The sequence below is a fragment of the Arvicola amphibius genome, chromosome 5 (genome assembly GCF_903992535.2).
Source record: "Arvicola amphibius chromosome 5, mArvAmp1.2, whole genome shotgun sequence".
NCBI lineage: Eukaryota > Metazoa > Chordata > Mammalia > Rodentia > Cricetidae > Arvicola > Arvicola amphibius.
Genome location: NC_052051.1, coordinates 137,817,634 through 137,842,080, shown reverse-complemented (window position 1 = coordinate 137,842,080; position 24,447 = coordinate 137,817,634).

Sequence of the window (24,447 nt, the reverse complement as noted above, 5' to 3'; positions counted from 1 at the left end):
ATTTGATTTCTTAGTCAGATATAGAATTACTAAGGCTGTCTATTTCATTTTGGCTGAATTTTACTTTAGTTTTCTAATGTTCCTGCTTTTAAGTAAATATCTCACATTTTTCTATGTTGTTAAATCGATGTGAAAATAATTGTTGGTAGCAATTTCCTTTTTTTCAGACTTTTGTTTATTTTACTCTGTGTGTGTGTATGTGTGTCTGTGTGCGTGCATGCATGTATGTACAGGGAGCGCAGATTAGGGTAGCGTGTAGGTATGTGCATGTCAGTGTGTATGGAAGTCAGAGGCTCTTGTCATGTTGTAGGCTTTGGGGATTGAGCTCAAGTCAGTGGACCTACATGCAATCGCCTGTCCACACTGAGACAGCTCCCAGCTCCCATTTCTTTTTCTTATAGCTTCATGTTCTTCAAATCTTTCTCTTTTCTGTTGTTAATCAGTGGATACTTTCAGAAAATCAAACCTTGCTACTTTTATTATAGCGCTTTTATTTAGTAACACAAGGCAGCGTTTGTCCTAATTTGTGGGTAGTATAGATGAGACTCATTCTAGTGGGGAAATTCCAGTGACGCCACTTGATTTTGTTGAACTTTGTGTATGTGTGTGGCACCTGAAGAGGCCATCTGAGGATGCTGGGTCACCTGGAATTGGAGTTATAGGCTGTAGTGAGCCACCTATTGTGGGAGCCGGTAATTAAACTCAGGTTCTATGGAAGAGGAGCAGGCATGTTTTAACACTGACCCATCCGTGGGCCCAAGCATTCCCTTTTGGAAGTGTTGTGCCATGTGGTTTGGCCACCTGCAGTTCATGGCCTCAGGGCCAGAGACTGATGGTAATTGTAGAGGAGGATCAGCTAGACTCACACACCATGTTGATGAGAACGGCATTTGCTCACCAGACCCAGAAGCTCCCAGTAGGGGGATGAGGCTCTGAGCACCACATCAACCACAGAAGAGCTGTACTGGGCAGCAGAGGATCTGAGGGAGCTGAGGGAACAAAGCTCATAGGAAGAGGGAGTCATGTGTGCAGGGACTGGGAAACTTAAGCCCATTAGACTTTGGACTGGGTTGAGAGCAGCTCGTCCATCCTCGGAGGAATTAGCCTCTGTGGAACTTTTCTGGCTGAGTGGGAGTAAGAAGTTTTGGTAGAAATTTTGGTTAAACTTTTGGAGCTCACAGATGCCATATTAGCTCTGGAAATTGAGAAACAATGCTAACCTAGGTTAAGCTAGGTAGCCAGGGCCATGCAGTACAAGGTTTCTTGTGTTTCTAAGTTGATAATTGGCATTGGCAATGCTATGAGGTCAGTGGTTGTCGTCAAGTCTGTTTCTTCATAGTGTGGATTTGGAAGAGAAAAGTTTGTTTTTTGGACTAGAATATAGGGAGCTATGGTGGAAAATACTACCTTAGATATATCCAAGGTATTAGCTGAAGTGATTATAACTAAAATAGTTATTTGTTGGGTTAATTCTATCATAAACTCCATAGAGGAAAATGAAATGTTATTCCCTGCTTATCAACCAAGGTAAATACCCTTTTGTGTTTTTGCTTTACTTGACAGCTCCCAATCTCACTTTTTTTCCTAGTAAAGAACTTGGCATGTCACTGGGCAGTGGTGACACAGGCCTTTGCCCCAGCACTCAGGAGGCAGAGGCAGGAGGAGCTCTGTGAGTTTAAGGCCAGCCTGGTTTACAAGAGCTAGTTCTGGGACAGGCTCAATAGCTACAGTGAAATCCTGTTTCAAAAAAAAAAAAGAACTTGGCTTCTCTTTTAAGTGTTATTTATTACAAAAGAGCACTGTGGGTTTCTCACTTGAATGTTCTTCAAGGGGAAGGTGTTAGAGAGGGCGTATAGGCTCATTTAGGGGAACAAAGCCCATGAACAGGAAGTCTCATAGGGACCTCATGGATTTTTTTTTTTCTCATGGTTTATTTTTTTTTTTTATATTTAAAAATTTCCATCTCCTTCCCTCCTCCTCCCCCTCCCTCCCCTCCTCCTCCCCCTCCCTTCCCTCCCCTCCTTCTCCCCCTTCCCTCCCCTCCCCTCCACCCATACCTCCCCTCCCTCCCTCTCAAGGCCAAGGAGCCATCAGGGTTCCCCACTCTATGTTAAGACCAAGGTCCTCCCAACTCCCCCCAGGTCCAGGAAGGTGATCGACCAAGCTGAGAAGGCTCCCACAGAGCCCGTCCATGAAGAACAATCAGAGCCCAGCGCCATTGTCCTTTGCTTCTCAGTCAGCCTCCGCTGTTGGCCACAGTCAGAGAGCCGGGTTTGGTCGCATGATCCATCAGTCCCATTCCAACTGGAGTTGGTGATCTCCCATTAGTTCTGTCCCACCGTTTCCATGAGTGAACGCACCCCTCTCGTTCCTGACTTTCTCCCTCATGTTCTCGCTCCTTCTGCTCCTCATCGGGACCTTGGGAGCTCAGTCCAGTGCTCCAATGTGGGGCTCAGTCACCTTCCCCATCTGTCGCCAGCAGGAGGTTCCCTCACGGTCCTGACTTTCTTTCTCATGTTCTCTCTCCTTCTGCTCCTCATCAGGACCTTGGGAGCTCAGTCCGGTGCTCCAAGGTGGGGCTCTGTCATTTTCTTCGTCTATCGTCAGGTGGAGGTTCTATGGTGATATGCAAGAAATCCATCAGTATGGCTATAGGAACTGGCCTTTTCAGGCTCCCTCTCCTCAGCTGCCCAAGGAACTAACTGGGGGCGTCTCCCTGGAAACCTGGGAACCCCTCTAGGGTCAAGTCTCTTGACAACCCTCAGGTAGCTCCTTAAATTAAGATATATGCTTCCCTGCTCTCATATCCACCCTTCCTATATCCCAAGCACCCCATTCCTCCGAGCTCCCCCCGCTCTCCCCTTCACACTTTTCTCTCCCCATCTTCCCTTGGCCCAGTCTTGCCCAACCCTCAAGTTCCCAATTTTGCCTGGTGATCGTGTCTACTTCCAATATCCAGGAGGATTACTGTATCTTTTTTTGGGAGTTCACCTTCTTATTATCTTCTCAAGGATCCCAAATTTATAGGCTCGATGTCCTTTAATTATGGCTAGAAACCGAATATGAGTGAGTACATCCCATGTTCATCTTTATGGGTCTGGGTTACCTCACTCAGAATAGTGTTTTCTATTTCCATCCATTTGCCTGCAAAATTCAAGATGTCATTGTTTTTTACCGCTGAGTAGTATTCTAGCATGTATATATTCCACAGTTTCTTCATCCATTCTTCCACTGAAGGGCATCTAGGCTGTCTCCAGGATCTGGCTATTACAAATAATGCTGCTATGAACATAGATGAGCATATGCTTTTGTTGTATGATTGGGCATCTCTTGGGTAGATTCCCAATAGTGGAATTGCTGGGTCCTGGGGTAGGTTGATCCCGAATTTCCTGAGAAACCGCCACACTGCTTTCCAAAGTGTTTGCACAAGTTTGCATTCCCACCAGCAATGGATGAGTGTGCCCCTTACCCCACAACCTCTCCAGCAAAGGTTATTATTGGTGTTTTGGATTTTAGCCAATCTGACAGGTGTAAGATGATATCTCAAAGTTGTTTTGATTTGCATTTCCCTGATAGCTAGGGAGGATGAGCATGACCTTAAGTGTCTTTTGGCCATTCGAACTTCTTCTGTTGAGAATTCTCTGTTCAGTTCAGCACCCCATTTTTTAATTGGGTTAATTGGCTTTTTACCGTCTAGTCTCTTGAGTTCCTTATATATTTTAGAGATCAGACCTTTGTCAGTTGCAGGGTTGGTGAAGATCTTTTCCCAGTCAGTAGGCTGCCTTTGTGTCTTAGTGACAGTGTCCTTTGCTTTACAGAAGCTGCTCAACTTCAGGAGGTCCCATTTATTCAATGTTGCCCTTAAAGTCTGTGCAGCTGGGGTTATGCATAGGAAACGGTTCCCTGTGCCCATTTGTTGTAGAGTACTTCCCACTTTCTCCTCTATCAAGCTCAATGTGTTCAAATTAATATTGAGGTCTTTAATCCATTTGGACTTGAGTTTTGTGCATGGTGATAGATATGGATCTACTTTCATTCTTCTACAGGTTGACATCCAGTTATGCCAGCACCATTTGTTGAAGATGCCCTCTTTCTTCCATTGTGTACTTTTGGCTCCTTTATCAAAAATCAGGTGTTCATAGGTTTGTGGTTTAAGATCCGGGTCTTCTATACGATTCCATTGGTCAACTTCTCTGTTCTTATGCCAATACCAAGCCGTTTTCAATACTGTAGCTTTGTAATAGAGTTTGAAGTCAGGGATGGTAATGCCTCCAGAAGAACCTTTATTGTATAAGATTTTTTTGGCTATCCTGGGTTTCTTGTTTTTCCATATAAAGTTGATTATTGTCCTCTCAATCTCTGTGAAGAATTTTAATGGGACCTTGATTGGGATTGCATTGAATCTATAGATTGCTTTTGGTAGAATTGCCATTTTTACTATGTTGATCCTCCCAATCCACGAGCAGGGGAGATCCTTCCATTTTCTGGTATCCTCTTCAATTTCTTTCTTCAAAGACTTAAAGTTCTTGTCAAATAAATCCTTCACTTCCTTGGTTAGCGATACTCCCAGATATCTTATGCTATTTGTGGCTATTGTGAAAGGTGATACTTCTCTGATTTCCCTCTCTGCTTCCTTATCCTTTGTGTATAGGAGGGCGACTGATTTTTTGGAGTTGGTCTTGTATCCTGCCACGTTACTGAAGGAGTTTATCAGCTGTAGGAGTTCTTTGGTGGAGTTTTTGGGGTCGCTTATGTATACTATCATATCATCTGCAAATAATGAAAGTTTAACTTCTTCCTTTCCAAATTGAATCCCCTTGATTCCCTTATGTTGTCTTATTGCTATTGCTAGAACTTCAAGCACTATATTGAAGAGATAAGGAGAGAGTGGACAGCCTTGTCGTGTTCCTGAATTTAGTGGGATAGCCTTGAGTTTCTCTCCGTTTAATTTGATGTTAGCTGTCGGCTTGCTGTAAATAGCTTTTATTATATTAGGAATGACCCTTGTATCCCTAATCTCTCCAAGACCTTTATCATAAAAGGGTGCTGAATTTTGTCAAATGCTTTTTCAGCATCTAATGAGATGACCATATGGTTTTTTTCCTTCAGTTTGTTTATATGATGGATTACATTAATAGATTTTCGTATGTTGAACCAGCCCTGCATCTCTGGGATGAAGCCTACTTGATCGTAATGGATAATTTTTCTAATGTGTTCTTGGATTCGGTTTGCCAGTATTTTATTGAGAATTTTTGCGTCAATGTTCATGAGTGAGATTGGCCTGTAATTCTCTTTCTTGGTTGAGTCTTTGTGTGGTTTAGGTATCAGGGTAACTGTAGCTTCATAGAAGGAATTTGGCAGTGACTCTTGTGTTTCTATATTATGAAATACCTTAAGGAGTATAGGTATTAGGTCTTCTTGGAAGTTCTGGTAGAATTCCGCATTGAAACCATCTGGTCCTGGGCTCTTTTTGGTAGGGAGGTTTCTGATAACAGTTTCTAATTCTTCGCGACTAACAGGACGATTTAGAGCATTTACCTGTTCCTGGTTTAACTTTGGTATATGGTATTTATCTAAAAAACTGTCCATTTCTTTTACATTTTCCAATTTTGTGGCATACAGGCTTTTGTAGTAAGATCTAATGATTTTCTGAATTTCCTCTGTGTCTGTGGTTATGTCCCCCTTTTCATTTCTGATCTTGTTAATTTGCATGTTCTCCCTCTGCCGTTTGATTAGTTTGGCTAAGGGTTTGTCAATCTTGTTGATTTTCTCCAAGAACCAGCTTCTTGTTTTATTGATTCTTTGGATTGTTTTCTGTGTTTCTATTTTGTTGATTTCTGCCCTCAATTTGATTATTTCCAGTCTTCTACTTCTCCTAGGTGAGTCTGCTTCTTTTTTTTCCAGAGCTTTCAGGTGTGCTGTTAAGTCACCAATGAGCGCTTTCTCCGTTTTCTTTAAGTGGGCACCTAGTGCTATGAACTTTCCTCTTAGCACTGCTTTCATTGTGTCCCATAGGTTTGAGTATGTTGTGTCTTTGTTTTCATTAAATTCAAGAAAGACTTTAATTTCTTTCTTTATTTCTTCCTTGACCCAGGTGTGGGTCAGTAGTTGACTGTTCAGTTTCCATGAGTTTGTGGGTTTTCTGGGGGTAGCATTGTTGTTGATTTCTAATTTTAATCCATGGTGATCCGATAAGACACAGGTGGTTACTAATATTTTTTTGTAGCTGTGGAAGTTTGCTTTGTTACCAAGTATATGGTCAATTTTCGAAAAGGTTCCATGAGCCGCAGAGAAGAAGGTATATTCTTTCCTATTTGGGTGGAATGTTCTATAGATGTCTGTTAAGTCCATTTGATTCATTACCTCCATTAAGTCTTTCAATTCTCTGTTAGGTTTCTGTCTGATTGACCTGTCCATTGGTGAGAGAGGAGTGTTGAAGTCTCCAACTATTAGTGTGTGTGGTGTGATGGCTGCCTTGAGTTCTAGAAGTGTTTCTTTTACATAAGTGGGAGCTTTTATATTAGGGGCATAGATATTCAGGATTGAGACTTCATTCTGATGGATTTTTCCTGTTATGAGTATAAAGTGTCCCTTTCCATCTCTTCTGATTGATTTTAGTTTGAAGTCAACTTTGTTGGAAATTAGTATGGCCACACCCGCTTGTTTCTTAGGGCCATTTGCTTGATAAACCTTTTCCCAACCCTTTACTCTGAGTAGATGTCTGTCTTTGTGGTTGAGGTGTGTTTCTTGTAAACAGCAAAATGTTGGATTCTGTTTTCGTATCCAGTCTCTTAGCCTGTGCCTTTTTATAGGTGAATTGAGTCCATTGATATTAAGTGATATTAATGACCAGTGGTTGTTAACTTCAGTCATCTTTAGTAGTAGAGTTTGTGTGTTTCCCTTCTTCTAGTTGTGCTGGTGAAGGGTCGCTAGATGCCTGAGTTATTGTCGGCGTTGTTGGACTCCTTGGTTTGTGATTTTCCTTCTATTACTTTCTGCAAGGCTGGATTTGTGGCTGCGTATTGTTTAAATCTGTTTTTGTCCTGGAATATCTTGTTTTCTCCATCAATGGTGAATGCAAGCTTTGCTGGGTATAATAGTCTAGGCTTGCATCCATGTTCCCTAAGTGTCTGTAGCACATCTATCCAAGCTCTTCTGGCTTTCATGGTTTCCATTGAGAAATCAGGTGTAATTCTGATAGGTTTCCCTTTATATGTTACTTGACCTTTTTCCTTTGCAGCTCTTAATATCTGTTCTTTATTCTGTATGTTTTGTGTTTTGATTATTATATGGCGTGGGGATGCTTTCTTTTGATCCAGTCTATTTGGTGTTCTGTAGGCTTCTTGTACCTTCATAGGAACATCCTTCTTTAGGTTGGGGAAGTTTTCTTCTATAATTTTGTTGAATATGTTTTCTGGGCCTTTGAGTTGTAATTCTTCTCCTTCTTCTACCCCAATTATTCTTAGGTTTGGTCTTTTCATGGTGTCCCAGATTTCCTGAATGTTTTGTGTTAAGAATTTGTTAGATTTGTTTAGTTCTTTAATCTGTGAGTTTATTTCCTCTATAGTATCTTCAGAGTCCGAGATTCTTTCTTCCATCTCTTGTATTCGGTTGGAAATACTTGTCTCTGAAGTTTCTGTTCGTTTACTCAGAGTTTCCATTTCCAGTCGTCCCTCAGATTGTGTTTTCTTCAATACCTCCATTTCATTTATCAGGTCTTGTACTGTTTCCCTTACCTGTTTGATTGCTTTTTCTTGTTTTTCTTGTTTTTCTTGGGTATCTTTCAGAGATTTATTTATTTCGTCTACCTTTTTGTTTGTCATCTCCATTTCTTTATGGCAGTTTTTTACCTCCTGTTTAAGGTCCTCTATTATTTTCATAAAGTACTGTTTAATGTCGGTTTCTTCTATATATTCTGGGGTAGGGTGTTCAATTCTTGTTGTTTCGGGATGTCTGGCTTGTGGTGATGTCATGTTGCCTTTCATGTTGTTGGAGGAGCTCCTGCATTGGCGCCTGCCCATCTCTTCCTTCAAAAGGAGCCCGGAGGCGTTTGGTGTCCTAGACCAATCTTTGCTGTGACTGAAACTGGTTGGATCTCCCCAGTGCCAGAGGAGGACCTATTCCTTGCGTCACAATCTGAAGAAGCCCGCACTCCCTTGCAGGAATCCTCAGACCTGCCTGGAGGCCAGAGTCTGACTCCTCTGGGTGGATGGCCTTAGAACAGGAGCAGGACACCTGAGAACACTAGGGAAAACTTGGGAGAGACAGGGACGGGAGAAGCAGACACAAGCCTCCAGAGGGAGCTGGGGGTAGGGGGTCTGTGCTCTCTTCCAGGGCAGGTTGCCCCAGGGTCCGCATTCACTCACCAGTTCAGATGGAATGTCAGGGCACAGGATCAGGGATTCCAGGCAGCCCAGGGTCGCAGCCCAGACAAAAGGGCCAAGGTGGGGGCAGGGCGGGATGGAATACCACACAGCGAACCTGGCAGCACAATCTGAAGGAGCCTGCACCCCTCCGCAGGGATCCTCAGACCTGCCTGGAGGCCAGAGTCTGACCCCTTTGGGTGGATGGCCTTAGAACAGGAGCAGGACACCTGAGAACACTAGGGAAAACTTGGGAGAGAGGGACGGGAGAAGCAGACACAAGCCTCCAGAGGGGGCTGGGGGGAGGGGGTCTGTGCTCTCTTCCAGGGCAGGTTGCCCCAGGGTCCGCATTCACTCACCAGTTCAGATGGAATGTCAGGGCACAGGATCAGGGATTCCAGGCAGCCCAGGGTCGCAGCCCAGACAAAAGGGCCAAGGTGGGGGCAGGGCAGGATGGAATACCACACAGCGAACCTGGCAGCACAATCTGGATTTTTTTTTTTTTTTGTTGTTGTTGTTCCTTAATACATTTAGAGGAAGGCTGAATTGATGACTGTAACTGTCTGGCACACATTTAAGATAGTTTTGGGCAAAGTAATGTAAAAACCTGCTGATCCACACGTTTCCTCTGATTTACTCCGTCTCAGAGCACACCAGCCATCCCAGAGGCTCTAGAATGCTCCCCCACGGGCTCGTGTTTTGAGCCCTTGTTTCCAAGCTATGTTACTGTCTCGGGAAGGGGCTGTGGGAGCTGTAGGAGATTTGGCCCAAGTGGCAGAAGGAAGTTTCAGGCTTTTGAGGATTGGCCTGGCCTCTGGATCCAGCTACCCTGTGCTGTCTAGTCCTGACGTGAGGAGCCGCCCTCACACCCTCCTCGTGCCGTGAACTCAAGCCTTGTTTTCCCAGCCACCGCTGGATGAGACTCTGAAACTGAACCAAAGCATTGGGGACAGGGCAGGGAAGGGATCCACTTAGGGTCCTATAGCCCAGTGCCACTCTTGTTCTTTGCTTCCTGACTAGGGGTGTCATGTGACCAAGCCTTCTTTTAATGCGTATCTCTTTTCCCTTTTACCATTGCATAAATTCTGCTTGTCTTTAAGAAATGAGCATTGCATAAATTCTGCTTGTCTTTAAGAAATGAGCCTGTGCCGGGCGGTGGTGGCGCACGCCTTTAATCCCAGCACTCGGGAGGCAGAGGCAGGTGGATCTCTGTGAGTTCGAGGCCAGCCTGGTCTACAAGAGCTAGTTCCAGGACAGGCTCTAAAGCTGCAGAGAAACCCTGTCTCGAAAAACCAAAAACAAAAAAGAAAAAAAAAAGAAATGAGCCTGTGTTTCATTTGCTCTCATAAATTACTTCTTGATAGTTTAACAGATGTCCTTAGTAACTTTAGCGGTAGATTCAAAATGTCTTTCTATGCTAAGGCCAATGGCTTTCTTACAGAAGCTCACGTATAACATATAATGATAAATGATAATGTTACATTATCATTTAACATGCAAAATTATGTAAATATATTTATGGCAAAATTGCTTGTGTGCTAAATAATGAACACACAAATAACTGGGATTTACTGTCACCAGTGTACTTTAGGATTTACAACATTTTGATCTATTATATTTTCCCCATTAAAGATTAGAGAATTATCTAGCAGCATAATAAACAGAAACCGTATTCTGCTTGATAGCAGTGACGAGTCTAAAGTTATTTTTTTTCTTTAGAAAAATTGTGTGGTACTCTAAAGCCACAAATAATATATATGACCGTTTTATAACTTATAAAACCAATCCAAATCTAACCCTTGCCCCAAAAACAATAGTGTAGACCATGGCAGAGCAGTGGAAAGCCAATCACTGCTCAGGCACTAGAATGTGCTGCGGAAAAGGAGAGTAGGAAGGAAATGACTTCTTGAGGTGCTAAGGGAGCCTTGGGGGTGGGGGGTGGTGTCCGAAGGCAGACACAACCCTATGAGTCACTCTGTCTAGTCTCAGGACCTTGGGAGATCTTTGTGGTTTCCTATTTTTTCCCAGGAACTTGGCATTGACCTCCACATTGTCCAAAGGAATCTCCAGTCCCTAGCCACAAGGCAGGATAAGGAAGGACATCATGTCTAAAGAGGCATGGCCTGTTGACCCCCCATGAATGAGGGAAAATAAGATAATGACCCCTCTGAGCCAGGAAGGTTCTCTGTGCAAGGTCACACAGGGTAAACTTCAGGTAAGAGGGGACTGCTTGATACCTCCCTGTGGAAATGGAGCTGGGAAGCAGTGTGGCCACACTTCAGATAAAGTCTCCTTGTGCTGGAGGCCACCTGACTCAACTTGAGCAAGCATTAGATCTCTTCCTTACTGGCATTTAACTTTCTTTCACTAAGGTGATGTGGCATTGTGAGACACAGAAAAGACCAATATTCTGATGGCACATAGGGACCTTATCATTGACCACCATTTGACTCAATTCATATGCTTATGACATCCCCAAGTGACATGAGGGGCTGCCAGGGATACACAGAAACGACCCCATCCTCAAGAAGCTACTGGTCCCAGAGAGAGTCACATGCAGGCTGGCTTGGACAAGAACTGAGCAGTCCCAAGGAAATACCATAAGGGCAAAATGACACAAAACCATCGGTTATACCTCTGAATAGATACAAGACTGTTGCTTAGTCATCTGTATAGATGTTGGTCAGGATTGCCCTGGGAAACATATCATCTCCCTGAGTTCTAACTAAAGACTCCTTCCCTCCTAGATAAGGCTGAGCCTTTTGATGATGGCTTTCCTGCCACTCTCGGGTCCCCCCTCATTACCCTCCCTGTATTAGAAGGAGCTGCTTACTGATGCCACAGTTAATCCAAAATTTAATGGGATCAGAAATGTACTTATTTAGTCATCTCTTTATCCAAGGTCTGGGTGTGTAGCTGAAGTCCAAAAATTATCTGCTGAATAATTATAACATTAGCCATGAATAACAGCTACATGCATAACATACATGATTGGGGTCCCAGTTCTCTCTCTGTTGTTCTCCCTTCCCCCACCCAACCCCTCTCTCACATCTTCCCACCTCCCAGCCCCAACCCCCTGAACAAATGTATTTGTTTAACCAAATAGATGGGCTCTCTCTGACACAGTCAAGTTGATACATAAACTTAACCACCATATTAATCCATATGTTTAGTGAAATATTTTCAAAGAACAAAACCAGTCATTATGCCTTGTCAACAGCCACTGCACCACGGTATCCTTTACATACAATGCATTCATTATTAAGGGTTGCCTTTTCTGCTACGATTTTTCATGTATGTTATCTCTTTCTATTTTTTCTAATTGTTACCACCTATAACCCAGAGGCTATTGGAAGCTGATCTCTGCTGGCAAAGGGAAATTTAGCTTGTTTCAGTGGCGTATCACTGGGTCTATCAATCATGCTCTAGGACATGCCCCAGGCCCAGGAGCTGTTAGCCAACAGAGAATAAATTCAATGGTATTTTCGTGGCATTTTGTTTCATTTTGCTTTGTTTTGCTTTGTTTTGGAGTTTTTGTTTGTTTTATTAGTCTTTCGCCTGTTAGTTTTGATTTCCATTTCTGTGGAGGTTTTTTTGTTTCTTGTTTTTGTTGTTTCGTTTTCATTTTTGTTTCTTTTGGGGAAGGGTTGAGAGAGAGATAAAGAGAACATAAAGTTGGTGGATAAAGAGGTAGGAGTTGATCTGGGAGGAGTTCGAGGAGGTGGGAAACGTGTTCAAAACACATTGCTTGAAGGAAGAAAATTTCTAATAGAGAAAATATCTAAGTGGTTGTAATTCTGCTAAGTAGGACTAACATCAGAAAGCACAGGCACAAATGAAGACTGTGTTCTTGCCCAGCTAGCTGGTAAGCCTGTAGAGGGGCATTTTCTCATGGCATCTGATTCCTTTAGAACAGTGGTTCTCAACCCTTCTAATTCTATGACCCTTTAATACAATTCCTCATGGTGTGGTGATCCCAACCATAGAATTATTTTTGTTTCTACTTCATAACTGTAATTTTGCTATTGTTATGAATTGTAATGTAAATATCTGATGCTCAGAATATCTAATGCACCACCCATGTTAAAGGGTCTTTTGACACCTAAAGGGGTCACAACCCACAGGTCAAGAACTGCTGCTTTAGAACATGAGCCTAGGGGGGGAAATAGAACTCAAATGAATACAGAAAGTTGCAGGTTTTCCTAGAGAGAAGCCCATTCATTTGATCTGTAGTAACAAATCTGGAAGAGAGTAAAACACATTACAGTACTTTCATGTTGGGTTCATTTTTGATGAATTTATTCATAAGAAGGAGGACAGGTTCTCAATCTGTAGCCCGAGCTGCCCTCACATTCACTCAGGGTAACCCGAGGCACACAGTCCACCAGCTTCAGCAGCAAAGCAACTGTGGCCAGGCTGAGACTGTTTGAGGAGAAGCAGCGGGAGTGATGCTGTGTGTGCATGGAACTCCTGCAGAGCTGAGGCATCCTCCGGAGAGCCACCTGTACCTCCAGCGAAGCCAAGGCCATAAGGAAGGGTGTGCCACTCACGGCAAGCACTCCTAGACCTGCTCACAGGAGTTTCACAAGGGCAAGAACTTCCCTAATGGCTTATTAAGATAGCTCGGATGAGTTTTGTGTCTCGATTCACTCCTGGGTTGATGTAATTTAAGAAGGATTAGAGCTAAGTAAAAGGCACATGATCCCAATAAGCTCACTGGCTCGCTAAGGTAGGCATGTGTGGCATTGTGTCTCTAATCTACTATCAGAGACCTATGTAGGGTGAGTATACGTTTGCTCACACCTCCCCAGAAAAGTCACACGAGACTGCCCGAGATGCAATTTCTCTTCTGTGCAATACGAGGCTGATTTTCTGATTGTGTCGCAAGGTCACATAAGAACACACGTGTACGTTACATGTGTCACATGTACCATACCGTCCTCAGTGTTGGCATTTCCCTCTTGTTGAGCTCAGAAGTGTTCTATATACTTCTCGGTACAGCTGCCATTTAATCCTCGCAGTCGTTCGTGAAGATGGATAACTACCCCCAGGTCATAGATGAGGATGTTACCCCAAACCGCACAATTTTGTCCTGGTGGAGCCAAGATTTGAACCAGCTACCCTTCTCCCTATGAATACCACAGGAAGCTGGTCAGCATTTTACGAGGGCTGCCCTGAGTGCAGATAGTACTATTTCTGCTACTACCACTGCCCTCAAGGGAGTGCAAAATGACAGGACAATAAATGGCCAGTAGCCACACAGGTGACATCACTGAGAGAGTTGAATGTTGGGGACCTGTAGTCCCCAGCTCTTTATTTTGGGACACTGAGGACTTTTACTTTCTGCTGCTGGGATTGTGACATTAGACTTTACAGTCCTTCCCCAAAATTATCTTGCAGAAAATTGAATGTGTTCTTTCAAAGACAAAGACCACATGGAGACTAATAGATGTCTGGAGAGGGTCTGCCTGTATCTGCCTGTCTTTCCACTAAGTGCCAACCCAAGTTTGGGGCGATGAGGCTTTGGTTTGGGTGTAATGTGTATGGCTCCACAAATCTGTATGTGTTTTGTCCCCAGGATGGTAATGGTGGGAGGTGCAGTGGTCCTTTAAGAGATGGGCCCGTGGAGTTTCTTAGATTACTCAGAGCTTGCTTTTACAAGGCATTTGGGATCCTGATCTCTCAGGGTCTGTCTGATTCCTGGCTCAAGATGTGAGCATTCGCTTCAACTCACCCTCCTGCTGTGATACACTGTCCTTTCTAGAAGCCCCACACCATGTGACTGTCTGACTTTGGAGTTGACTCTTTAGGAGCATGAGCTGGAAAAAGCCTCTCTACTTTATAAGTAGCTGGTTTTAGATATTTTTATAAAGTGATAGGAAGATGGACTAACCCAGGAAAGTAAGCAATAATGTAACATATTTTAGAATAGTCTTGTACTTATAAGCATACATTGGCAGGTTCTCTTTATGTCACTATGCATGAACAATAAACACATTTTAGAAAATTCCGACATGGCATGCCTGGTTTGCAAATGGCCCCCAGATGGGAATGTTGGCATGGGAGGACAGCGACAGCCTTCACGCTTCACACCAGGGCTGTTCCTTATGGCTCTGGAGTGGTGTCTGGCCAGTACTTCTGGCATATATTTCAGTATGTGTTGTCAGAAGAGGTCTAGAGATGAGGGGTACCCTGGTCAGACTGTCTCATGTATGGTCTATAGTGGGTGTAAATGTCACCAAGATGAACAAAGAAGAACTCAATGATCTTGCTACCCAAGCTTGGCTTGAAGACCCCGCCTCATGTGAGGGCTTTTGTCTTTATGATGTTACCTTTTCTTTGGCTGATTCTCTGTGTCCCTTTTATTAATATACGTAAGTCATAAAAACTCCTCCTTTAACTCTGAAGCTAGTTAAACTGCCATCTCCCTCCTCTCTAGAACTGGGAATCCTTCGCCTTCAGCTGCAGCCTCAATGCCTGTCTCCATTCTCCTATGACCTCCATTCCTTAGGACAGGGAACACCACAGAGAGGAACTGCCGAAGCTTGACCCACAGTTAGGTCTCTTGAGATCAAGTTCTCTCATGGTTATGGGATACACATCAGAGGCTTGCCATTCATCTTAAAAGGAAACTTGGCATCCTTTTCTGACTCCATGGGTGCCACACAGGTGGGTCTTGCCTGGTTGGGCCTGGCATCTCTCTCTAGTGCCCACACTAGCACTGCACTACAGTCCTCTTCTCTCACTATGAGGTCACAAGGCAGACCTACCCCACCCTGCAAACTCTTTAGCCATGCGCATCCTCTGACACATCCCCACTCACCTGCCTTCGTCACTGACCATTCTTCTGGAAGTCTGCCCAGCTCCCTTGTCTTGCTTTTCACAGGTGCGGTTGAGCATCATTTGCAAGGCTGGGTGATTATGTCCCTTCTTTTCCCCAGGTTAAATCAACCCAAAGACAGGATCAGGGATCATGTTTGCCGTTTGATTTGTCTGTACCTGTCACATGTTCAGCAAACAATACACTCTTATACAATGATTGTATCAGTCAGTGCTAGGTTTCATAGGATCTGAGGTACCCAGTACTGGTCCATTTGTGACCACTGTTAACTGGTCCTCTGACAGAGCTCTGGCAGATCTGGAGGACTGTTCCACTCAGAGGTGTCATAGCTAACCACTGAAGTCAGCTGGGTGCCTGGCAATGAGTTGTTTTGTGGATCACTTGTTTGATACCCATAGTAAGCTTATGAATCAGGTTCTATTTTTAACCCCCGTTTTCCTCAGCTAGAAACTTTCCTCTGAACAGAAAGATCAAGTAAGTTCCCCCAGAAGACAGAGCTGTGCTGTGGTTTGAACTCTGCCTTGAGAGCCTGTACACCACACCACATATTTTCCTTCAGAAATGAGACAGAATAAAACTTAGAGAAAAATACAATAAACTTTTGTGGTTAAAAAGCTGCCATATGAATTATTTAAATAATGGCTTTCTTCATAGATGCATATTTTATGGGGTTTTTACAAAGGTATTTCCTTAACAATAAAAAGTCTATGTACAAATATTTTATTGTTTCTGGGAACAGCTTCTCATGCGCCTTGTGCTCTTAACCTTTAGATGATGAGCCGTTTGCCTTCTGGGGTTGCCTGGCTGAGGGCTGTGAACAAAGTGCCCCTCAGTGCTTTCTGCCTTTGCCCCGCAGGATCACTGTGCTTTGTCACATCCGCGCGTAGTATCCCCGATTTCCAACCACCTTCCTGTTTGATCGCTTTTTGTTTTTTTCTTTTCATTTACCATGGGAGCCACTTTTCACGGTCCCCTGATGCGTTGGGATATGTGCCACACATGCTTTTAAGTGTTGTGCTCTTAGCTGTGATTCCCCCGGATCATAGACCTTTCTGTAATGTCTCACAGCCTCTGCTAACATCAATCCAATTGTGAGACCAGCTGACCCTGATGAACCTCAGAGTCCTGGTCTTTGCAAGACATCTGTTCTTTGCTGCTTGGAGAAGCCAGAAACTAGCAGTAGTATGCCGTAGCACTCTGGTCCCCTTGGGGCTCGTGGTGTCCCCTCTTCCTCAGCTTTGGTCATCTTAGAACAAATGTTGCTTCTTCACTCAGTAATATGAGGCTTTTATTCATTCAGGGAGCTTAGTATATGCTAAAGAAATATGTGAGTGGGAGGAATTTGGTTGAAATCTCCGTGTTGGTATCGCTTGGCTTGTATAATATAGTGAGCATGATACAAAGTTTGGAAATATATGTCCCCATCACATAGATTAGAAATACAGCTTTTGCAAACTCATGGCTCCATGTCCGATAGCCTTCTTGGATGGAATGGCTGACCTTGGTGACCACAGGCTGACCTTATCTAAAGGCTTGTCATATACAGAGCTCAGGAAGTCATATGGACCGGGCAGTGTTGGCCAGCATCACAACAGACTGCAGGTGGCAGGTGGAACACCGGCTCAGGCTTACTGGCACGCTGGCCAGGATGTTGCATATCCTCTAATTCTGAGATTAGTGAGGTGAACTGGCCTGGATTTGCTGTACTTGACGTGGAAATCTAGAGGACTAACTCAGGATGAGCGATGTGGTGTGGGTTATGATAAGTCTATTGGACACAGGCATGAGAACCAAAAGTGATATGTGGTCCTAAGCTCTGAAGACCACACATCTAACTAGACTAGTGATTTCCAACCTATGGGTGGTGACCCCTTTGGGGGTCACATATCAGATATCCTTTATATAAGATATTTACATTACAGTTCATAACAGCAGCAAGATTACAGCTATGAAATAGCAACAATATAATTTTGTGGTTGGGGTCACCACACCATGAGGAATTGTGTTAAAAAGGTGGAAGTATTAGGAACATTGAGAATTAGAACACACGAATTAGACAGTGCTGATCAGGAGCTATGGGTCCCTAACAAAGTCACAAAAGCACCCTGCTGTCATTACCCTGCCACCCACGTTGGGACTAATAAGCGATATCATACATTTGAAAGTATCTAGTTACAAAGACATTTTAAAAATATACAAATATTGATAAAATAGATTCACAATGTCCTATTGAACACATGGGTACCTTCCAGCCTTCCATATAGTATATGTATCAGATAAAGACTACCATTATAGTAATTTGTGGCTATTAATAATTTATTTATTTATCCAAGAAATATTTATGCAATTTCCTTTTACATTAAAGATATAGCCCAAGTTTCTTTAGTCAAGTTCCAGTTAGCCCCATTCACCAAAGGTCACCGTGAAGCCCTGCTCCACAATTCTTTGCCCGTTTATAACATGGTGTGAATCTCAGATATATTTTTTTTAAATAAAAATTTATTTGTGTGTAAATGTCTGTGAATGTATGAGTGTTTCTCTCTCCCTATGTCTGTCTGTCTGTCTGTCTGTCTGTCTCCCTCTCTCTCTCTATCTCTCTCTCTCTCTCTCTCTCTCTCTGTGTGTGTGTGTGTGTGTGTGTGTTGGAGGTGGTGTTTATGCACCTCTACCTCTACATGCATGCAAAGATCAGGAGATGCACGCTACATGCATTGCATGCAGAGGCCAGGATACAGACTCAGGTGTTCTCTATCACTCTCTATTCCTTTGAGACAGGGTCTTTCTCTAAACCTGGGGCTGGTGTATTTTCAGAGTGTCTGGAAGCTGGCAATTCCTAGCAATTCTCTTGCCTCTTATTCTCATCAGAGCTAAGGATACAGGTGTGTGGCACTTATTTCATGGGTGTTACATAGATGCTGGGATCCAAACTTCTGCTCTCTTGATCATGCAGTGTTCTGGTTTCATTCTGTTGCACCGACAAACACCATGGCTAGCAGAAACTCAGGAGGAAACGGATTTATTTGGCTTACATTTACATATAGGTCACAATCTATTATTAGGAAAGTCAGGGAAGGGACTCAAGCCAGAACTGAAGCTGGCTGGTGCACTGTCTTATGCTCAGCTAACTCTCTTATAACCCAGAACCATGTGTCTAGGGACGGTACAGCCCACAGTGGGATGGACTTTCCCATATCAATTAGTTGTCATGACTACGCCTGCATAGACATGTCCATCAGTCAATATGATCAAGTAAATTCTTCATATTTTGATTCTCTCTTCCTACATGACTTTAGGTGATGTCAAATTAACAATAAAAACTAACCAGGACATGTAGAAAACACTCTTCACTTTAGACCCGGAAGAACTTTCATAATCTGCATTTATAGTAAATAATAATTATTATCAAAGTAAAAAATATGTCCTAGGTTTGGATATGTAGCTCAATCATAGAGATTGAAAGACCTAAGTTTCTCTCTGATCCCAAGAAAAAAACATATACACCTATATATTCAACAATATAAGTAGATGATAAATAATAATAAGTAAAATATAACATATTATTAATATAGTATATATTGTTATTTACATTTTAATTTAGTAAAAAATATCTGCCCTTTGGTTATGTGTCCTACACACATAGTACAGCTTATCTCATAGGCTTTGACTAGTTTTCTTTTCTTTCTTTCATTTGAATGAACACTCTTTTGAGCAACCCCATAATCTGTGGTGGTTAACTTAAATTATCAACTTGTCATAACCTATAATCTTACCTGTGTAAGCAAAGTTCCTCAGTGTCTCAGAAGCCATGTCACAAATAATCACGCAGAGGCTTAATATTAATTACAAATGCTCAACCAATAGCTCAGTAACTAGTTGTTACTAGTGAGCTCGTGCATTTTTAAAAGAACCCATAGTTCTTATCTACCCTTTGCTACGTGGTCCATGGCATGTCCTGCTTCCTATGCATCTGGCTGGTGTCTCCTCAGATTCTTTCCTTCTTCCTAGTGTCTTCCTAGTCCAGCCCTCTTGCCCAATCTCTTCCTGTCCCGCTATAGGCCAGTCTGTTCTTTATTAACCAATGAGAGTAATACATATTCACAGTGTACAGAAGGATTATTCCACCTCACATCTGAGAAGAGAGTATCAATGAGGGACAGTCTAGATGGGGTTGGCTTGTAGACATATCTGTAGAAGATTATATTAAGTTAATTGATTTGGGGAGATACAGTCCACAGTTGTTGGCACCATTCCCTATGCAGGGGTTCTTGAACTATATAGGAATGGAGACATTGAACTGAGCAAGCAAACAAGTAAATCACATCTCTCTGTTCCTGACTGTGGATAAAATGTGGCTAGCTGTTTTAAGTTCCTATCTTGACTTTCCTATGATGAAAAACTGTAACCTGAAATTGCAAGCTGAGATAATCCTATTCTTCCCAAAGTTCCCTTTGTCAAGTTATCTTAACATGACAACTACAAAATGAAACTAGAACAAGATGCCTAGTACGTATCTGTTTATAGACATGTAAGGATTTCTGTAGATAAGGCAAGAACAAGTCTTGAGGCAGATGGCTCAGCTACATTAAGGTCGAGAGACTACATCAGATTCTGTATCTGTGTTAAATGCTACCCACCAGCCGCATCTCCAAGCCTGTAGTCAGATTATCTCCTGGCTTCCACCAAAGGTTAAAGTTTTTTGTTTTCTCAGTCTGTTAAGTAGGGAATAAAGGATTCATCTTGTCTTAGTAAGCATTTCTTCAATAAATGGTTGAGTTCATCATATGCCACTCTGTTTATATTGCTTCTTAAAAGGCTGTGTTGTCCATATACAGAACCATTGTTATTATCAGGCTATTGATTGTCATCTTAAGACTGACCTGAAGATTTCTGCATGATTGCTGATAGGTTCTTTTACCTGTTACTTATGGGCCTGCCACATCAATCCATTTTATGTTCCACTTTCTTTTTATGTTAGACAGAAGAAAGTAATGCTTTGAGAAAATGTGGAAGAGGCACACTCCCAGTGACACTGACTAGTGCTGACAGAAACTCCAGAGAGGGCACCTGGCCCTCAGACTCCCTTCCCTCACACCCATGGAGAAATGGGACCATTTCAAAAGAATGTGCAGTAAGTGGGCCGTTCAGATTTCTCTTTGCCTCTAACATCTAGAAGTAGTGGTTAGATCAATGGGAATGCGTCCGAGCTTTAATTGTTTATGACAACATTTTAAAGATACCAACAAGTTGCAATAATATGACTTTTTAAAAGTGCTGAGATCTGAGAAACAGGAAAAGCCTTTAAGTAGATCTAGCGTGTCTGCTGTGCGGGGCAAACAGCTGCAGTGGAGCACACTGAATCAACTTTCGATGTAAAATGGGCAGAAAAACATCCAGTTGCAACTTGGTAAGATAGATGCTCCAGGCAGAAGTGTCCTATTGATGACACTGTGGATCCAGTCGGTGACTGCCAACACTGCACCAGAACCTTCCACGAGCCTTTAGGAAGCAGGTTCTGGGGTCCACTCCCGATATTTGTGTTTAGAACACATCTCCTTTGTCAGACTGAAAGTCTGTGACCCGCTGTCAACTGAATGCCCCTGTGTCCCTGCGTGACTGGTCAGTCAGCTGGTAAATAACTCACTCACTTTTCCAACCAATCAGCTTCTCCTAGTTCAACACTAAACTTCTCATTTTCTCCCCGGCGTCCAGACCAGAGCCTCTGCTGCAGCTTCCACGGTGCAGACCATTCTGGTGATGTTTTCAAGAACATCTTATGACACTGTCCTCCCTTTCCACCACCCGGCTTTGCATGATTAAAAATCTGGGCCTGAGATTGTCTGTCAGGAGCCACACTGACCACAAGCTTGGTTCCTGGAAGCTCAGCTTTGATTGTGTCGCTGACTGCTCCAAAACGTCTGTCATTTTCACATAATTCACATCTGCACCACGAAGTTCAAGCTCTGTTCTTCAAAGCCTGACATTTGCTGCATGCATCTGAGCTGCGCTTTCAACATTGCTCCCCACACCCCTGTAGTATGTGCCCTTGGCCTTCCCTGGTTGTGCGATTGCCACCTAGGACATTTACTATTTCAGTTTTAATTTTTTTTATTTCTAGTTTGAGTTTAATTTTTTTTCTTTGTGCCGTAGTTGAGAACATTTCTTCGATATCTCTGTGCTTTTCAAAGGGACTCTGTAAGTCTCCCCCATGCTGCTTAAACAATATTTCATGTATTTTGATGTATTTCACCTTCGTTTGGTTCAAAGTCTTTTTCAATCATTTTTTTTTTTGGTTTCTTCTTTGAATCATAGTTTATTTAAAAGAATTTTCTTTCATTTTCCATATCTGGAGATTTTTCAGAGATCTTTCTGTTATTAATTTTTATTCAGTTCCATTATGGTCACAGAATATTCTTTGTTTGACTTGGATCTGTTCATCCAAATTTATTGGGTCTTATTTTATGACATAAAATGCTGTTTATCTTGGAACATGCCCTAATGGTCTTTTGTGCACGAAAAGAATGTATCCAGCTGCCCTTGGATGGACTGATCAAGACATGCAACTTAGGCTGGCCTGAGTCAGTGGTGTTTAGGTTTTCTATATGCAAACCGATATTTTCTATTTGTTCCTTCAATTACTGAAAGAAGGATGGGGCATTGCAACTTAAAAATGTAAATTTGCCTTTCTCCTTGCAGGTTTGAGTTATTGCTCCTCCTATTTCGACGTTCTAATAGGCACATAAACATTTAGGGTTGTTACATCCTCTTGAGGAATTGCCCTTTTCGTTTTAATTCAATTTTTGGTATAAAGCAGATCTGTCCGCATCATCCCTCACAGCTTTTCAACTTGTATCACGTGGCTCTATGTTACATAACTGTAGTCCGTGGGCCACAATGGTGGCTTCCTTTGTTGAGGAATAGTCACCTGAGACCCCATGACTGCAATGACTGCTCTTTCAGAAAGACCCCTGACACTGAAGAGCTAAATGTTGTGATGAAAACCCCTCAGGAGCACAGGGAGGAAGGAGAAAAGCATTACTGAGCTCCTATTCTGCTCTGTGCACAGTTGTACACCACCATTGTTGCTACTCTTACCAGCAACGACAGGATTCGCTAACCCTCATCGTATTCGCCACATATCAAGACAAGCTCTTCGCACATACAGTTTCATCTAGTTTTGATGACAACTCTGTGGACTACAACTTCATTAATTCCCCTTTACAGCAAGAAAACTCAAAGCTCATTGGATCGAATGGGCTAGCCTAGAGCCATATGGTTTACAAGCCAGCTCCACAGGTATAATTCTCAGAATGTGCCTTCAGCATTTTATCTCCTCCTATTCTACCCAACACTCTCCCACTGCCTGGAAAGACTTTGAAGATGTCATCAAGGCTCCCAAACAGCTAGCTTTAGACAGGGCATGTAGGACTGCCCAGGTAGACCCACGGTAGTCACAGGATTTCACAGGAATAGAGGAAGAAAGTGGAATAAAGCATCTATTACACTAGGCAGAAGAACAGAATTATTGGCACAAACCTTATTTTTATGCTTACCCAAAGCAGTTGAAAACATATGCCATGTGTTATCATATGGTACCTCCAGGGTGTCCTTGACTTACAGTTACTCAGTGCTTTCCAATCACTGAAGTTTTATGAATGGCTGAAGATGAAGCTATCAGCCTCTTAAGCAGTACCATCGCTCCTTCCTGTTTACTAACTTGTTCATGTCCTGCTACCCCAATCAGGAGGTTTCCTTAGATGTCTAGCTCACAGTTCTGGAAGGCTCTATCATGGATGTTTTGAGCTACATTCTGCCAATATATTTCCTCTCCCACGCTGCGCAGTCCCATTGCTCTCGGGGTATCTTCTGTTGGAGTGGACAGAAGGTCTTGAAGATCATTTCAACCATTAAAACTCTTCAACAGAAAGATGCCCATGTCAAGTGAAGCAGCAATCATGGAGCCTGAGCTGTCTGAGCTAGGTCCTCTGCATATATATTATGGTTGTATATCTTGGTGTTCTTGTGGGACTCGTAACAGTGGGAGCAAGGACTGTCTCTGACTCTTGCCTGCTTTTGGGACCCTTTTCTTCTTACTAGGTTGTCACACTGGCCTTGATATGAGGTATGTGTCTGGTCTTATTGTAACTTGTTATGCCATGTTTGGTTGATGTCCCTTATCTTTTTTCTTTTTTTAATTGATTTTATTGAGCTCTACATTTTTCTCTGCTCCCCTCCCTGCCTCTCGCCTCCCATTCAACCCTCTCCCATGGTCTCCATGCTCCCAATTTACTCAGAAGATCTTGTCTTTTTCTACTTCCCATGTAGATTAGATCCATGTATGTCTCTCTTAGGATCCTCATTATTGTCTAGGATCTCTGGGATTGTGAATTTTAGCCTGGTTTTCTTTGCTTTATGTCTAAAAACCACTTGTGGGTGAGTCCATATGATAATTTTTTGGGGGGTCTGAGTTACCTCACTCAATATGATGTTTTCTAGCTCCATCAATTTGCCTGCAAATTTCAAGATGTCATTATTTTTTTCTGCCATGTAGTACTCCATTGTGTAAATGTACCAAATTTTCCTTATCCATTCTTTGGTCAAGGAGCATTTAGGTTGTTGCCAGGTTCTGGCTATAACAAACAATGCTGCTATGAACTTAGTTGAGCACATGTCCTTGTGGCATGATTGAGCATCCTTTGGATATATACCCAAAAGTGGTATTACTGGGTCTTGAGGAAGGTTGTTTCCTCATTTTCTGAGAAATGGCCACACTGACATCCGAAGGGGCTGTATCAGCTTGCATTACCACCAGCAATGCAGGAAGTGTTCCCTTTACCCCACAACCTCTCCAGCTGATAAGTTGTTATCAGTGTTTTTGATCTTGGCCATTCTTAGAGGTATAAGATGGAATCTCAGAGTTGTTTTGATTTGCATTTCTCTGATGGCTAGGGATGTTGAACATTTCCTTAAGTGTCTTTTAGCTGTTTTAGATTCCTCTGTTGAGAGCTCTCTGTTTAGATCTGTGCTTCATTTTTTTTATCGGATTATTTGTTCTTTTGATGACCAGTTTCGTGAGTTCTTTGTATATTTTGGAGATCAGCCCTCTGTCCGATGTGGTGTTGGTGAAGATACTTTCCCATTCTGTAGGCTGTCGTTTTGTCTTGTTGACCGTGTCCTTTGCTTTGATGTCCCTGATCTCTTCCGAAGGGAAACAGAGGAGGAGTGGATCTGGGGGAGAAGGCAGGT